This window comes from Triturus cristatus, chromosome 12, assembly GCF_964204655.1.
Source record: "Triturus cristatus chromosome 12, aTriCri1.1, whole genome shotgun sequence".
Taxonomy (NCBI): Eukaryota; Metazoa; Chordata; class Amphibia; order Caudata; family Salamandridae; genus Triturus; species Triturus cristatus.
The window spans coordinates 725,082,334-725,094,751 of record NC_140595.1 but is presented as its reverse complement, the minus strand read 5'-3'; the positions used below and the strand labels follow the sequence as shown (position 1 = coordinate 725,094,751).

Here is a 12,418-nt window from a genome sequence, read left to right as displayed (position 1 = left end):
TATTTATAAAACTGAAATGGAAGAAATACTAAAGGTTAACTTCTGAAATTGTAGCCGATAATAAAAAGATTCTCGTTGTTGGCAGGATTCGAACCTGCGCGGGGATACCCCAATGGATTTCTAGTCCATCGCCTTAACCACTCGGCCACAACAACTTGCTGTAAACTGCCTACAAATATTTTGTTTGAAAGTTTTGAAGTTTTCCCACATCAAAGTACTGATATTCTGCAATGCGCTTTTTAAAAACAATGTTTTTTTCATCATGCACGTTCTGTCCTAAAAACAAAAATTGGATAAGTATATCTCTGGATCTGTAAAAGGATACGCTTGCATTCAAACTCTCTTGTGGCACTCAAGTTTTTTGGACCCTGTTGCACTCTGTTTTTGCGCTGCTTTTAGTCTATGACCCATATTACAGAAGTCAACCATCTCTGAGTATTTGGGACTCCTTTGTAAGTGCCTTATCTTTAATCCTTGAAAAGCTCTATAATAAAGGGGTCTGTCAAAGATTGCTTGAATGGAAGATAAAAGAAGGCCCACTTGTCTCACCAAATGCAGTAGAGAAACCTGATGTTTTACTCATGTTATCCTTAGTTCAGTTTTTGTTAGACCTGGCATCCTTAAGGTGGCTTACCAGCAACCTTTTTGCTTTTCACCTCACGTTTTGCTGTATCTTTATGTTGGCCTTAGGACTCTAATCACGTTATCACTACTGTGAGAAAGTGGCTCTGTATATACTGTTCCCAAATAGGTACAGTGTGCACAGAGTCCCCAGTCCCCAGAGGTTTGGCAGAGGCTAAAGTTAGATATAACCTTACTCTCTAAAGTGGTAGCTTGCCGAGCAGTAAGGCAGTATCAGAGTGCAGTGTAAAACATTTGTTGTACACACTCAGTCAGCAAATGGTCTCACACACTCAAGAACTGAACTCTAGGCCATTGGTTTGCATACAAAAGATATTGTTGTTTTATTTTAGAACCAACAATAGGTATCAAAATATACTTTCTCAGAATGAGATGCTTTAGTTAAATACTTTGCAATAGGCAATTGACTTTTGCAGGTAATAGTTACAGTTTATTGCAATAGGCAACACAATTTGAATCACAATAATACATTGAGCTCAATGGGAATTTTAAGTTATATGCAATTAATTACTTTCAGGATTACTTTTCTAAATCCAGGACTGGATCCTAGATTCAGTCCTGGGACAGTTCTTGGAAACAAGTGAGTAAATTTGTTTTAGTTACTGTTGTGATTTTTAAGCAATATTTTGCTATTTTAAAAGTTGACACTTAGAAACTTTTGCTGATCAAATTACCAATGTTATCCTATGGAAGGAAATTCACTTAGCAGGTAAGTGGGGTTATGGTTACTTTTTCTAGGTCAGTGTTGGATCCTAGATCCAGCACTACTGTACCACCTGTAAGCAGTTGAGAAACTGCGTTTAAGTTATACAGGCGATTTTTAAGGAATATTTACATGTTTGCAAAATCGACACTTAGAAGAAATTTCACAGAAAAACAGTCAATGGTTTCCTATGGAAGAAAATTCAAGTTACGGGTAAAGTACGTTCTCGTTACTTTTGTAATCCAGTGCTGGGCTCCTAGGCTCAGTACTGGGACATCTATCTAAAACAGGTAAACAATTACGTTTTCACAGTTGGTACGATTTTTAAAGAATATTTGTAAGTTTCAAAAATCGACACTTAGAAAATTTTCAGCAAAAAGCAGGCAATGATATCCCATGGAAGGAAATTCGAGTTACTGGTAAGTACGGTTAAAATTACTTTTCAGGGTCAGTACCGAGCTCCAAGATGCAGCACTGAGGTCTCTCCTGATAACAGGTGAGTAAATCAGAATTCGTTGTTCGGCTGATTTTAGATGAATATTTTAAAGTTCCAAAACTCCACACCACTTAGAAGAATTTCCAAGTGAAACCACTGAATGTTAGCCTATGGAAGAAAAGTGAGTTATCGGCTTTTAGGTAAGTACTCGACTGGCAGAGTTATGGTTCTGGGCTTAGACTCAGGGGTCTCCCAGGTGAGTCCCAGCCTACTTGCCAAGCCTTAAACTCCCCTTTTATTACATAGAATTTATACCTAAGGTAGGCCCTAGGTAGTCCTAGGTGCATGATGCTATGTATGTAAAAAATAAGATATGTACTTTGGTGGTTCGCGTGTCCTGTAAGTACCAAACAGTCTATTTCATTTTTCACTACTGTGAGGTCTACCCCTCTCATAGGTTAGCTCTGTGTATTCCCCTATACTTTTTATTTGGTAATTCCATATCGGAGAGGAGTAGCTTTATTTATTTATTGAAAATCCTACTTACTGGTGAGGTTGGATTTAACTTTACTATTTTAGAAATGCCACTTTTAGAGAGTGAACATTTCTCTGCACTTACTGCTCTATTTGCCTGAAACCTGGCCCCAATACACGTCTGGATTGGGCTGGGTGACAGCAAAATGTGTGCCTTCCCTCTAGAGAGCCACAACACAGGTCACTCAACTGCACCTGGGGGGTGAGCTCCGCTCCCCCTCCACCCCCAATAGGTTCAAGACCGATAATTTATGTAAGTAAATACATTATAGCTACAGCTTATAATCATGCGAGTTTAAATCATTTGTTGTTAGATGGTTTAAATATTTGAAAGGATCTGTTTTTAATAGACATTTTACAAAAACCACTGGTACATTTGCTAATTCTGTAAAATTAACACCCAACTGCCGTGACATTGCCAACCACAATGCCGAGACTCGGATTCGAACCGAGGTTGCTGCGGCCACAATGCAGAGTACTAACCACTATACGATCACGGCGAGCTACTTGGGCTCAACGACATACAGTGACATGGAGAATTTATAATTCGGAACACTCAGGGCTGTTCCTGTGATAGGCTGGATGTATTCATTGCTTCCTCATTCCTCATTCAGAGGCTGCGTCTCCTCAGTGGTTGATAGGCTGAAACCGTTTCCTGGCCGCCTGCTTGTGAAATGCCAGGAGTCAAAGATCACACATTACACTTGCGGACCTGTGATGGAACAACAATGCAGAGAAACCCACCTGGCACAGACCTTCTATTCTGTCTATTAGACCTGCATCTTCCCTGCACCTTTCAAGCCATTTGTATGTGAAGCAAGAAAGAGTTAGAGAGTGATCCATCTATTCTTTTATAGGGAGGATGTCGCCGTGAGCTCCTCCCAGCTAATCACACGAACAGCAGAAAAGCAAGATAAATACACAGTTGAGGGGTGGGCTGCATGGTTATGTTTTTGAGTAAATATTGAAACTGACCTCAGTGGCTCATTAGCAGAGCTGCGGCTAATGACTGGTGCCAAATCATGATGAAGCAAGCACCATGGCTCGTAGGGGACCCACAACACGCTTTTCTTAGCTCACTGAATTAAAGTATAAACTTCCGCCGTGTGTGAATGGTAAAGGCTTGTTAATATGGTTCCTTTTCCAATTCAAGTCTGACAACAAGAGGCAGGAACCACGTGGCTTCGGAAGCTCAGGAAAGTAGCCACCAACCACAGAGAAAGAGAGAACTGGCAGTATGAGAGGTGGAGAAAACAGAAGCGGGAGCAAGGAGCTCAAATGAGATTGATGGCGTTTAAATAGAGCGCGTAAAGGAACAGTTACACAGCTAAGAAATGGGAAAGACAGACTAGGGAAAAAAACACAGAAAGAGCCTTTAGATGAAATTCTCTTCCTGGGACAGCAGGTTAAGAGAAATTACACATGGGGAGGTTAAGCATGTAACAAGGGGGAGAATAAAAAAGAAAATGCAGTTTTATGAAGTGTGTTTGCCAATCCAGCCAGCACTTTTGTTCTATTTCTCTCTTTGCGTCTTTTATTGGTAAAGTAACTTCCAAGTGTATGCGCAGGTATGAATGAGAGAGCAACGGTATAATAATTTGAAGCGTTTACACCCGTGCTAAAGTAGGAATGAGGTGTAGCAAAGACATGAAAGAGGTAGCGATAACAAATTTGTGGAGAGGCAATAGTGACACAAAAATAAGCCACCTATTTATAAAACTGAAATGGAAGAAATACTAAAGGTTAACTTCTGAAATTGTAGCCGATAATAAAAAGATTCTCGTTGTTGGCAGGATTCGAACCTGCGCGGGGATACCCCAATGGATTTCTAGTCCATCGCCTTAACCACTCGGCCACAACAACTTGCTGTAAACTGCCTACAAATATTTTGTTTGAAAGTTTTGAAGTTTTCCCACATCAAAGTACTGATATTCTGCAATGCGCTTTTTAAAAACAATGTTTTTTTCATCATGCACGTTCTGTCCTAAAAACAAAAATTGGATGAGTATATCTCTGGATCTGTAAAAGGATACGCTTGCATTCAAACTCTCTTGTGGCACTCAAGTTTTTTGGACCCTGTTGCACTCTGTTTTTGCGCTGCTTTTAGTCTACGACCCATATTACAGAAGTCAACCATCTCTGAGTATTTGGGACTCCTTTGTAAGTGCCTTATCTTTAATCCTTGAAAAGCTCTATAATAAAGGGGTCTGTCAAAGATTGCTTGAATGGAAGATAAAAGAAGGCCCACTTGTCTCACCAAATGCAGTAGAGAAACCTGATGTTTTACTCATGTTATCCTTAGTTCAGTTTTTGTTAGACCTGGCATCCTTAAGGTGGCTTACCAGCAACCTTTTTGCTTTTCACCTCACGTTTTGCTGTATCTTTATGTTGGCCTTAGGACTCTAATCACGTTATCACTACTGTGAGAAAGTGGCTCTGTATATACTGTTCCCAAATAGGTACAGTGTGCACAGAGTCCCCAGTCCCCAGAGGTTTGGCAGAGGCTAAAGTTAGATATAACCTTACTCTCTAAAGTGGTAGCTTGCCGAGCAGTAAGGCAGTATCAGAGTGCAGTGTAAAACATTTGTTGTACACACTCAGTCAGCAAATGGTCTCACACACTCAAGAACTGAACTCTAGGCCATTGGTTTGCATACAAAAGATATTGTTGTTTTATTTTAGAACCAACAATAGGTATCAAAATATACTTTCTCAGAATGAGATGCTTTAGTTAAATACTTTGCAATAGGCAATTGACTTTTGCAGGTAATAGTTACAGTTTATTGCAATAGGCAACACAATTTGAATCACAATAATACATTGAGCTCAATGGGAATTTTAAGTTATATGCAATTAATTACTTTCAGGATTACTTTTCTAAATCCAGGACTGGATCCTAGATTCAGTCCTGGGACAGTTCTTGGAAACAAGTGAGTAAATTTGTTTTAGTTACTGTTGTGATTTTTAAGCAATATTTTGCTATTTTAAAAGTTGACACTTAGAAACTTTTGCTGATCAAATTACCAATGTTATCCTATGGAAGGAAATTCACTTAGCAGGTAAGTGGGGTTATGGTTACTTTTTCTAGGTCAGTGTTGGATCCTAGATCCAGCACTACTGTACCACCTGTAAGCAGTTGAGAAACTGCGTTTAAGTTATACAGGCGATTTTTAAGGAATATTTACATGTTTGCAAAATCGACACTTAGAAGAAATTTCACAGAAAAACAGTCAATGGTTTCCTATGGAAGAAAATTCAAGTTACGGGTAAAGTACGTTCTCGTTACTTTTGTAATCCAGTGCTGGGCTCCTAGGCTCAGTACTGGGACATCTATCTAAAACAGGTAAACAATTACGTTTTCACAGTTGGTACGATTTTTAAAGAATATTTGTAAGTTTCAAAAATCGACACTTAGAAAATTTTCAGCAAAAAGCAGGCAAAGATATCCCATGGAAGGAAATTCGAGTTACTGGTAAGTACGGTTAAAATTACTTTTCAGGGTCAGTACCGAGCTCCAAGATGCAGCACTGAGGTCTCTCCTGATAACAGGTGAGTAAATCAGAATTCGTTGTTCGGCTGATTTTAGATGAATATTTTAAAGTTCCAAAACTCCACACCACTTAGAAGAATTTCCAAGTGAAACCACTGAATGTTAGCCTATGGAAGAAAAGTGAGTTATCGGCTTTTAGGTAAGTACTCGACTGGCAGAGTTATGGTTCTGGGCTTAGACTCAGGGGTCTCCCAGGTGAGTCCCAGCCTACTTGCCAAGCCTTAAACTCCCCTTTTATTACATAGAATTTATACCTAAGGTAGGCCCTAGGTAGTCCTAGGTGCATGATGCTATGTAAGTAAAAAATAAGATATGTACTTTGGTGGTTCGCGTGTCCTGTAAGTACCAAACAGTCTATTTCATTTTTCACTACTGTGAGGTCTACCCCTCTCATAGGTTAGCTCTGTGTATTCCCCTATACTTTTTATTTGGTAATTCCATATCGGAGAGGAGTAGCTTTATTTATTTATTGAAAATCCTACTTACTGGTGAGGTTGGATTTAACTTTACTATTTCAGAAATGCCACTTTTAGAGAGTGAACATTTCTCTGCACTTACTGCTCTATTTGCCTGAAACCTGGCCCCAATACACGTCTGGATTGGGCTGGGTGACAGCAAAATGTGTGCCTTCCCTCTAGAGAGCCACAACACAGGTCACTCAACTGCACCTGGGGGGTGAGCTCCGCTCCCCCTCCACCCCCAATAGGTTCAAGACCGATAATTTATGTAAGTAAATACATTATAGCTACAGCTTATAATCATGCGAGTTTAAATCATTTGTTGTTAGATGGTTTAAATATTTGAAAGGATCTGTTTTTAATAGACATTTTACAAAAACCACTGGTACATTTGCTAATTCTGTAAAATTAACACCCAACTGCCGTGACATTGCCAACCACAATGCCGTGACTCGGATTCGAACCGAGGTTGCTGCGGCCACAACGCAGAGTACTAACCACTATACGATCACAGCGAGCTACTTGGGCTCAACGACATACAGTGACATGGAGAATTTATAATTCGGAACACTCAGGGCTGTTCCTGTGATAGGCTGGATGTATTCATTGCTTCCTCATTCCTCATTCAGAGGCTGCGTCTCCTCAGTGGTTGATAGGCTGAAACCGTTTCCTGGCCGCCTGCTTGTGAAATGCCAGGAGTCAAAGATCACACATTACACTTGCGGACCTGTGATGGAACAACAATGCAGAGAAACCCACCTGGCACAGACCTTCTATTCTGTCTATTAGACCTGCATCTTCCCTGCACCTTTCAAGCCATTTGTATGTGAAGCAAGAAAGAGTTAGAGAGTGATCCATCTATTCTTTTATAGGGAGGATGTCGCCGTGAGCTCCTCCCAGCTAATCACACGAACAGCAGAAAAGCAAGATAAATACACAGTTGAGGGGTGGGCTGCATGGTTATGTTTTTGAGTAAATATTGAAACTGACCTCAGTGGCTCATTAGCAGAGCTGCGGCTAATGACTGGTGCCAAATCATGATGAAGCAAGCACCATGGCTCGTAGGGGACCCACAACACGCTTTTATTAGCTCACTGAATTAAAGTATAAACTTCCGCCGTGTGTGAATGGTAAAGGCTTGTTAATATGGTTCCTTTTCCAATTCAAGTCTGACAACAAGAGGCAGGAACCACGTGGCTTCGGAAGCTCAGGAAAGTAGCCACCAACCACAGAGAAAGAGAGAACTGGCAGTATGAGAGGTGGAGAAAACAGAAGCGGGAGCAAGGAGCTCAAATGAGATTGATGGCATTTAAATAGAGCGCGTAAAGGAACAGTTACACAGCTAAGAAATGGGAAAGACAGACTAGGGAAAAAAACACAGAAAGAGCCTTTAGATGAAATTCTCTTCCTGGGACAGCAGGTTAAGAGAAATTACACATGGGGAGGTTAAGCATGTAACAAGGGGGAGAATAAAAAAGAAAATGCAGTTTTATGAAGTGTGTTTGCCAATCCAGCCAGCACTTTTGTTCTATTTCTCTCTTTGCGTCTTTTATTGGTAAAGTAACTTTCAAGTGTATGCGCAGGTATGAATGAGAGAGCAACGGTATAATAATTTGAAGCGTTTACACCCGTGCTAAAGTAGGAATGAGGTGTAGCAAAGACATGAAAGAGGTAGCGATAACAAATATGTGGAGAGGCAATAGTGACACAAAAATAAGCCACCTATTTATAAAACTGAAATGGAAGAAATACTAAAGGTTAACTTCTGAAATTGTAGCCGATAATAAAAAGATTCTCGTTGTTGGCAGGATTCGAACCTGCGCAGGGATACCCCAATGGATTTCTAGTCCATCGCCTTAACCACTCAGCCACAACAACTTGCTGTAAACTGCCTACACTTATTTTGTTTGAAAGTTTTGAAGTTTTCCCACATCAAAGTACTGATATTCTGCAATGCGCTTTTTAAAAACAATGTTTTTTTCATCATGCACGTTCTGTCCTAAAAACAAAAATTGGATGAGTATATCTCTGGATCTGTAAAAGGATACGCTTGCATTCAAACTCTCTTGTGGCACTCAAGTTTTTTGGACCCTGTTGCACTCTGTTTTTGCGCTGCTTTTAGTCTACGACCCATATTACAGAAGTCAACCATCTCTGAGTATTTGGGACTCCTTTGTAAGTGCCTTATCTTTAATCCTTGAAAAGCTCTATAATAAAGGGGTCTGTCAAAGATTGCTTGAATGGAAGATAAAAGAAGGCCCACTTGTCTCACCAAATGCAGTAGAGAAACCTGATGTTTTACTCATGTTATCCTTAGTTCAGTTTTTGTTAGACCTGGCATCCTTAAGGTGGCTTACCAGCAACCTTTTTGCTTTTCACCTCACGTTTTGCTGTATCTTTATGTTGGCCTTAGGACTCTAATCACGTTATCACTACTGTGAGAAAGTGGCTCTGTATATACTGTTCCCAAATAGGTACAGTGTGCACAGAGTCCCCAGTCCCCAGAGGTTTGGCAGAGGCTAAAGTTAGATATAACCTTACTCTCTAAAGTGGTAGCTTGCCGAGCAGTAAGGCAGTATCAGAGTGCAGTGTAAAACATTTGTTGTACACACTCAGTCAGCAAATGGTCTCACACACTCAAGAACTGAACTCTAGGCCATTGGTTTGCATACAAAAGATATTGTTGTTTTATTTTAGAACCAACAATAGGTATCAAAATATACTTTCTCAGAATGAGATGCTTTAGTTAAATACTTTGCAATAGGCAATTGACTTTTGCAGGTCATAGTTACAGTTTATTGCAATAGGCAACACAATTTGAATCACAATAATACATTGAGATCAATGGGAATTTTAAGTTATATGCAATTAATTACTTTCAGGATTACTTTTCTAAATCCAGGACTGGATCCTAGTTTCAGTCCTGGGACAGTTCTTGGAAACAAGTGAGTAAATTCGTTTTAGTTACTGTTGTGATTTTTAAGCAATATTTTGCTATTTTAAAAGTTGACACGTAGAAACTTTTGCTGATCAAATTACCAATGTTATCCTATGGAAGGAAATTCACTTAGCAGGTAAGTGGGGTTATGGTTACTTTTTCTAGGTCAGTGTTGGATCCTAGATCCAGCACTACTGTACCACCTGTAAGCAGTTGAGAAACTGTGTTTAAGTTATACAGGCGATTTTTAAGGAATATTTACATGTTTGCAAAATCGACACTTAGAAGAAATTTCACAGAAAAACAGTCAATGGTTTCCTATGGAAGAAAATTCAAGTTACGGGTAAAGTACGTTCTCGTTACTTTTGTAATCCAGTGCTGGGCTCCTAGGCTCAGTACTGGGACATCTATCTAAAACAGGTAAACAATTACGTTTTCACAGTTGGTACGATTTTTAAAGAATATTTGTAAGTTTCAAAAATCGACACTTAGAAAATTTTCAGCAAAAAGCAGGCAATGATATCCCATGGAAGGAAATTCGAGTTACTGGTAAGTACGGTTAAAATTACTTTTCAGGGTCAGTACCGAGCTCCAAGATGCAGCACTGAGGTCTCTCCTGATAACAGGTGAGTAAATCAGAATTTGTTGTTCGGCTGATTTTAGATGAATATTTTAAAGTTCCAAAACTCCACACCACTTAGAAGAATTTCCAAGTGAAACCACTGAATGTTAGCCTATGGAAGAAAAGTGAGTTATCGGCTTTTAGGTAAGTACTCGACTGGCAGAGTTATGGTTCTGGGCTTAGACTCAGGGGTCTCCCAGGCGAGTCCCAGCCTACTTGCCAAGCCTTAAACTCCCCTTTTATTACATATAATTTATTCCTAAGGTAGGCCCTAGGTAGTCCTAGGTGCATGATGCTATGTAAGTAAAAAATAAGATATGTACTTTGGTGGTTCGCGTGTCCTGTAAGTACCAAACAGTCTATTTCATTTTTCACTACTGTGAGGTCTACCCCTCTCATAGGTTAGCTCTGTGTATTCCCCTATACTTTTTATTTGGTAATTCCATATCGGAGAGGAGTAGCTTTATTTATTTATTGAAAATCCTACTTACTGGTGAGGTTGAATTTAACTTTACTATTTTAGAAATGCCACTTTTAGAGAGTGAACATTTCTCTGCACTTACTGCTCTATTTGCCTGAAACCTGGCCCCAATACACGTCTGGATTGGGCTGGGTGACAGCAAAATGTGTGCCTTCCCTCTAGAGAGCCACAACACCGGTCACGCAACTGCACCTGGGGTGTGAGCTCCGGTCCCCCTCCACCCCCAATAGGTTCAAGACCGATAATTTATGTAAGTAAATACATTATAGCTACAGCTTATAATCATGCGAGTTTAAATCATTTGTTGTTAGATGGTTTAAATATTTGAAAGGATCTGTTTTTAATAGACATTTTACTAAAACCACTGGTACATTTGCTAATTCTGTAAAATTAACACCCAACTGCCGTGACATTGCCCACCACAATGCCGTGACTCGGATTCGAACCGAGGTTGCTGCAGCCACAACGCAGAGTACTAACCACTATACAATCACGGCGAGCTACTTGGGCTCAACAACATACAGTGACATGGAGAATTTATAATTCGGAACACTCAGGGCTGTTCCTGTGATAGGCTGGATGTATTCATTGCTTCCTCATTCCTCATTCAGAGGCTGCGTCTCCTCAGTGGTTGATAGGCTGAAACCGTTTCCTGGCCGCCTGCTTGTGAAATGCCAGGAGTCAAAGATCACACATTACACTTGCGGACCTGTGATGGAACAACAATGCAGAGAAACCCACCTGGCACAGACCTTCTATTCTGTCTATTAGACCTGCATCTTCCCTGCACCTTTCAAGCCATTTGTATGTGAAGCAAGAAAGAGTTAGAGAGTGATCCATCTACACTTTTATAGGGAGGATGTCGCCGTGAGCTCCTCCCAGCTAATCACACGAACAGCAGAAAAGCAAGATAAATACACAGTTGAGGGGTGGGCTGCATGGTTATGTTTTTGAGTAAATATTGAAACTGACCTCAGTGGCTCATTAGCAGAGCTGCGGCTAATGACTGGTGCCAAATCATGATGAAGCAAGCACCATGGCTCGTAGGGGACCCACAACACGCTTTTCTTAGCTCACTGAATTAAAGTATAAACTTCCGCCGTGTGTGAGTGGTAAAGGCTTGTTAATATGGTTCCTTTTCCAATTCAAGTCTGACAACAAGAGGCAGGAACCACGTGGCTTCGGAAGCTCAGGAAAGTAGCCACCAACCACAGAGAAAGAGAGAACTGGCAGTATGAGAGGTGGAGAAAACAGAAGCGGGAGCAAGGAGCTCAAATGAGATTGATGGCATTTAAATAGAGCGCGTAAAGGAACAGTTACACAGCTAAGAAATGGGAAAGACAGACTAGGGAAAAAAACACAGAAAGGGCCTTTAGATGAAATTCTCTTCCTGGGACAGCAGGTTAAGAGAAATTACACATGGGGAGGTTAAGCATGTAACAAGGGGGAGAATAAAAAAGAAAATGCAGTTTTATGAAGTGTGTTTGCCAATCCAGCCAGCACTTTTGTTCTATTTCTCTCTTTGCGTCTTTTATTGGTAAAGTAACTTTCAAGTGTATGCGCAGGTATGAATGAGAGAGCAACGGTATAATAATTTGAAGCGTTTACACCAGTGCTAAAGTAGGAATGAGGTGTAGCAAAGACATGAAAGAGGTAGCGATAACAAATATGTGGAGAGGCAATAGTGACACAAAAATAAGCCACCTATTTATAAAACTGAAATGGAAGAAATACTAAAGGTTAACTTCTGAAATTGTAGCCGATAATAAAAAGATTCTCGTTGTTGGCAGGATTCGAACCTGCGCGGGGATACCCCAATGGATTTCTAGTCCATCGCCTTAACCACTCGGCCACAACAACTTGCTGTAAGCAGCCTACAAATATTTTGTTTGAAAGTTTTGAAGTTTTCCCACATCAAAGTACTGATATTCTGCAATGCGCTTTTTAAAAACAATGTTTTTTTCATCATGCACGTTCTGTCCTAAAAACAAAAATTGGATGAGTATATCTCTGGATCTGTAAAAGGATACGCTTGCATTCAAACTCTCTTGTGG

The 12,418-nt window shown here is 40.2% G+C and overlaps 5 non-coding genes across 5 annotated transcripts; all 5 read right to left on the bottom strand.

The window, feature by feature from the left end:
* Positions 1-73: 73 nt before the first annotated feature.
* TRNAS-AGA (transfer RNA serine (anticodon AGA)) lies at positions 74-155 on the bottom strand. The gene has a single exon. It is a non-coding gene; the product is annotated as a tRNA-Ser (tRNA).
* A 3,941-nt stretch (positions 156-4,096) lies between these two features.
* TRNAS-AGA (transfer RNA serine (anticodon AGA)) lies at positions 4,097-4,178 on the bottom strand. Its single transcript has one exon. It is a non-coding gene; the product is annotated as a tRNA-Ser (tRNA).
* Positions 4,179-6,766: 2,588 nt separating this feature from the next.
* TRNAH-GUG (transfer RNA histidin (anticodon GUG)) lies at positions 6,767-6,838 on the bottom strand. The gene has a single exon. It is a non-coding gene; the product is annotated as a tRNA-His (tRNA).
* Positions 6,839-8,119: 1,281 nt separating this feature from the next.
* Positions 8,120-8,201, bottom strand: TRNAS-AGA (transfer RNA serine (anticodon AGA)). Its single transcript has one exon. It is a non-coding gene; the product is annotated as a tRNA-Ser (tRNA).
* Positions 8,202-12,142: 3,941 nt separating this feature from the next.
* Positions 12,143-12,224, bottom strand: TRNAS-AGA (transfer RNA serine (anticodon AGA)). The gene has a single exon. It is a non-coding gene; the product is annotated as a tRNA-Ser (tRNA).
* Between the last annotated feature and the right edge of the window lie 194 nt (positions 12,225-12,418).